At 36.0% G+C, this 5,669-nt stretch overlaps 2 pseudogenes; both read left to right on the top strand.

Moving 5' to 3' along the window:
• Positions 1-226: 226 nt before the first annotated feature.
• LOC124887167 lies at positions 227-763 on the top strand (annotated as a pseudogene).
• A 1-nt stretch (position 764) lies between these two features.
• On the top strand, positions 765-4,251 carry LOC124887441 (annotated as a pseudogene).
• The last annotated feature ends 1,418 nt before the right edge of the window (positions 4,252-5,669 follow it).

Raw genomic sequence — 5,669 nt, forward strand, 5'->3', positions numbered from 1 at the left:
CTCCCTTACATGCCTCATTTCAGAGGGAACCTTAAAGTGGCTCTATTTCATTATATTCCATCCATATCCCAATTCCATTCATTTAATATCCCCTTGGTCTCATTGACATAACAGATGCCATTTCTAGTCTATCTCTTTCTATTTATTTTCTATATATGAAAAGTGAAAAAATTATCATATAATAATCCAGAAATTGCAATAGAAAAAGAAATAAGGGAGCTTTGTAATGATTTTTCAATCTTTTCTACTAGGTAATCTAGTATCCTTATGCATGAAGATAATCAATTCGGTCATTGTAGTTGGACTCTATTATGGATTTCTGACCACATTCTCCATAGGGCCCTCTTATCTCTTCCTTCTCCGAGCTCTGGTTATGGAAGAAGGAACCAAGAAGAAGGTATCAGCAATAACTGGTTTTACTATGGGATAACTCATGATATTCATATCAATCTATTATGCGCCTTTACATCTAGCATTGGGTAGACCTCATACAATAACTGTCCTAGCTCTACCATATCTTTTGTTTTATTTCTTCTAAAACAATCACAAACACTTTTTTGATTATGGATCTACTACCAAAAATTCAATGCGTAATCTCAGCATTCAATGTGTATTCCTGAATAATCTCATTTTTCAATTATTCAACCATTTCATTTTACTAAGTTCAATGTTAGCCAAATTAGTCAACATTTATCTCTTTTGATGCAACAACAAGATCTTATTTGTAGCAACTAGTTTTATTAGTTGGTTAATTGGTCACATTTTATCCAAGTCGATCCGATCCATTCGTTCGTAGAGCTATTTACTCGATCGCAGACATTTCTGGAACATCTCTAACAGAGGGGCAAATAGTCAATTTTGAAAGAACTTATTGTCAACCTCTTTCAGATATGAATCTATCTGATTCAGAAGGGAAAAACTTGCATCAACATCTCAATTTCAATTCAAACATGGGTTTGATTCACACTCCATGTTCTGAGAAAGATTTATCATCCGAAAAGAGGAAAAATGGAGTCTTTGTCTAAAGAAATGCGTTGAGAAAGGACAGATGTATAGAACCTTTCAACGAGATAGTGCTTTTTCAACTCTCTCAAAATGGAATCTATTATACTCAAAATGGAATCTATTCCAAACATATATGCCATGGTTCTTACTTCGACAGGGTACAAATATCTAAATTTGATATTTTTAGATACTTTTTTAGACCTATTGCCAATACTAAGTAGCGGTCAAAAATTTGCATCTACTTTTCCTGATATTATGCATGGATCAGGTATATCATGGCGAATTTTTCAGAAAAAATTGTGTCTTCCACAATGGAATCTGATAAGTGAGATCTCGAGTAAGTGTTTACATAATCTTCTTCTGTCCGAAGAAATGATTCATCAAAATAATGAGTCACCATTGATATCGACACATCTGAGATCGCCAAATGCTCGGGAATTCCTCTATTTAATCCTTTTCCTTCTTCTTGTTGCTGGATATCTCATTCGTACACATCTTCTCTTTTTTTACTGGGCCTCTAGTAAGTTACAGACAGAGTTTGAAAGGGTCAAATATTTGATGATTCCATCATCTATGATTGAGTTGTGAAAACTTCTGGATAGGTATCCTACATCTGAACCAAATTCTTTCTGGTTAAATAATCTCTTTCTAGTTGCTCTGGAATAATTAGGAGATTTTTTAGAAGAAATATGGGGTTTTGCTTCTGGCGGCAACATTCTTGGTCCCGCTTATGGGGTCAAATGAATACTTTCTAAGAAGAAAGATTGGAGTATCAATCTGATACCAAATACTATCAATCGAATCACTTTTTTGAGAAATACGAGACATTGAAGTCATACAAGTAAAGAGATATATTCATTGATAAGAAGAGCAAAAAATATGAACGGGGACTGGATTGATGAGAAAATAGAATCCTGGGTCGCAAACAATGATTCGATTCATGATGAAGAAAGAGAATTCTTGGTTCAGTTCTCCACCTTAACGACAGAAAATAGGATTGATCAAATTCTATTGAGTCTGACTCATAGTGATCATTTATCAAAGAATGACTTTGGTTATCAAATGATTGAACAACCAGGAGAAATTTACTTACGATACTTAGTTGACATTCATAAAAAGCATCTAATGAATTATGAATTCAATCCATCCTGTTTAGCAGAAAAACAGATATTCCTTACTCATTATCAGACAATCACTTATTCACAAACTTCGTGTGAGGAAAATAGTTTTCATTTCCCATTTTATGGAAAACCCTTTTCACTCCGCTTAGCCTTATCCCCTTCTAGGGGTATTTTAGTGATAGTTTCTACAGGAACTAGACGATCCTATTTGGTCAAATACCTAGCGACAAACTCCTATGTTTCTTTCATTATGGTATTTCTGAACAAGTTCCTGTATAACAAGCCTAAAGGTTTTCTTCTTGATGAGATCGATATTGATGATAATGACGATATTAATGATAGTGAAAATCTTGATGCTAGTGACGATATTAATCGTGACCTTGATACGGAGCTGGAACTGCTAACTAGGATGAATGGGCTAACAATGGATATGATGCCGGAAATAGACCGATTTTATATCACCCTTCAATTCGAATCAGCAAAAGCAATGGCTCCTTGCATAATATAGATTCCAAACGTTCATGATCTGGATGTGAATGAGTCAAATGACTTATCCCTCGGTCTATTAGTGAACCATCTCTCCAGGGATTGTGAAAGATGTTCTACTAGAAATATTCTTGTTATTGCTTCGACTCATATTCCCCAAAAAATAGATCCCATTCTAATAGCTCCAAATAAATTAAATACGTGTATTAAGCTATGAAGGCTTCTTATTCCACAACAACGAAAGCACTTTTTTACTCTTTCATATACTAGGGGATTTCACTTGGAAAATAAAATGTTCCATACTAACAGATTCAGGTCCATAACCATGGGTTCCAATGCACGAGATCTTGTAGAACTTACCAATGAGGTCCTATTGATTAGTATTACACAGAAGAAATCAATTTTAGACACTAATACAATTAGATCCGCTCTTCATAGACAAACTTAGGATTTGCGATCCCAGGTAAGATCAGTTCAAGATCATGGGATCTTTTTCTATCAGATAGGAAGGGTTGTAGCACAAAATGTACTTCTAAGTAATTTCCCCATAGATCCTATATCTATATATATGAAGAAGAAATCATGTAACAAAGGGGATTCTTATTTGTACAAGTGGTACTTCAAGCTTGGAACGAGCATGAAGAGATTAATGATACTTCTTTATCTTTTGAGTTATTCTGCCGGATCGGTCGTTCAAGATCTTTGGTCTTTATCCGGACCCGATGAAAAAAATGGGATCACTTTTTACCGACTCGTTGAAAATAATTCTGATCTAGTTCATGGCCTGTTAGAAGTAGAAGGCGTTCTGGTGGGATCTTCATGGACAGAAAAAGATTGTAGTCAGTTTGATAATGATCGAGTGACATTGCTTCTTTGGCCCAAACTGAGGAATCCCTTAGATATGATGCAAAAGGGCTCTTGGTATATCCTTGATTAGAGATTTCTCTATGAAACAGAGTTTGAAGAAGGGGAGGGAGAAGGAGCCCTTGACCCGCAAGAGGATTTATTCAATCACATAGTTTGGGCTCCTAGAATATAGAGCCCTTGGGGATTTCTATTTGATTGTATCAAAAAGCCCAATGAATTGGGATTTCCCTATTGGTCCAGGTCATTTCGGGACAAGAGGATCATTTATGATGAAAAGGATGAGCTTCAAGAGAATGATTCAGGGCTCTTGCAGAGTGGAACCATGCAGTACCAGACACGAGATAGATCTTCCAAAGAACAAAGCCTTTTTCGAATAAGCCAATTCATTTGGGACCCTGCAGATCCACTCTTTTTCCTATTCAAAGATCAACCCCCTAGCTCTGTGTTTTCACATCGAGAATTATTTACAGATGAAAAGATATCAAAGGGGCTTCTTACTTCCCAAACAGATCCTCCTACATCTACATATAAATGTTTGTTTATCAAGAATATGCAAGAAAAGCACTTCGAATTGTAGATTAATCGTCAGAGATGGCTTAGAACCAATAGTTTATTATCTTATGGATCTTTCCGTTCTAATACTCTATCCGAGAGTTATCAGTATTTATCAAATCTGTTCCTATCTAAAGGAAAGCTATTGGATCAAATGACAAAAACATTGTTGAGAAAAATATGGCTTTTCCTGAATGAAATAAAAATTGGATTCATGTAATGGGAAAGATTTCCCATTTCTTAGCTGGAAAGATATGTGGCCATGAAAGAGGGATTAAGTGGAACAGAATTAACTGGGTGGTAGAGTCGTCGAAACGCTTGTTTCTTCCATATTTTAGACCTTAGCTCTATGGAAGAATATGTTATTGCTGAAATATGAAAGAATTGAAATCTTAGATCAAAACACTATGTATGGATGGTATGAACTGCCTAAATAAGAATTCTTGAACAGCAAACAACCAATTCAGATATTCATGACCAAGAAGTGCTGGATTCTCTTTCGGATAGGCCCTGAAAGGATAAGGAAGGCTGGAATGCCAACAGGAGTCTATTATATTGAATTTACCCGATAGTCCCCATTTTAGGAACGTCCAGTGCCAAAGTCACTGAATGGGTAAGTCGCCAATCCCTGGACTATGTAATGTACTTTATCTACTGGGTTACGGGCGGATATTTTACCAGAGATTTCTAATCTTCGCTTGTGTGATTCCTGTTGAAGTATATACTTGGGGGGTGGGTGTAGGGCGGACGATTTTAAAGCGGACTTCCCATTCATTAGATAGAGAATATCACTAAGATTTCATGATCCGCTACCGAATTTATTCCAATTGAGAATGCTCATTCAATGAGCATTCTCAATATTATGCCTTGAAGAGGACTCAAACCTCCACACTCTTTAGCACGAGATTTTGAGTCTTGCATGTCTACCATTTCACCACCTAGGCATCTTGAAAGTGAATCGTATTCCATGAATATGATATCTATCTAGTGTGATGTATGGAATATATGACAAAGGTAGATATATTGATCGGTCATGTCATATAGGCCCGAGTTGGACATCCAATTACTTCGATTTGAATTATCCAGAGAATGCAATGCCTAATATATATCAAAAAGATAGACAATCAAACCTATTTCTCGATTCACTCAAAGAGGTGAATAGGTTCCTAATAGATATATGTAAAAAGCAGGTCCAATTACGCGTATTCCTAATCCTAAATAGAATGTAACGATGTAGGGATCCATATGTAAACATAGTATCTATTTAGATAGGCCCGAATGGCCCCTTCTCATAATGAGAATGTATATAACCCTATTCCGGCCTGGTTCGGTATGGAATGAACTTATAATCATGGAATCTACTTGATCATCAGATTATAAGTTCATAACCCTAGCCCATTCCTATTTTGGGCGGAACAGATCTACTAATTCTTTGATTCCAATTAGTAAGAGGGATCTTGAACTAAGAAATAGACCCTAGAAGCTAAAAAAAGGCTATCCTGAGCAATTGCAATAATCGGGTTCATTGATATTCCTGGTATAGTAGATGCTATCACACATACAATCATACTCAATTCGATGGAATTGTTTGATCTTAAAGGGGATCTTCTATAATTTCGCACGTGAGGGGTTATTTCT

This window comes from Capsicum annuum, chromosome 9 (genome assembly GCF_002878395.1).
Source record: "Capsicum annuum cultivar UCD-10X-F1 chromosome 9, UCD10Xv1.1, whole genome shotgun sequence".
In the NCBI taxonomy this organism is placed as follows: domain Eukaryota; kingdom Viridiplantae; phylum Streptophyta; class Magnoliopsida; order Solanales; family Solanaceae; genus Capsicum; species Capsicum annuum.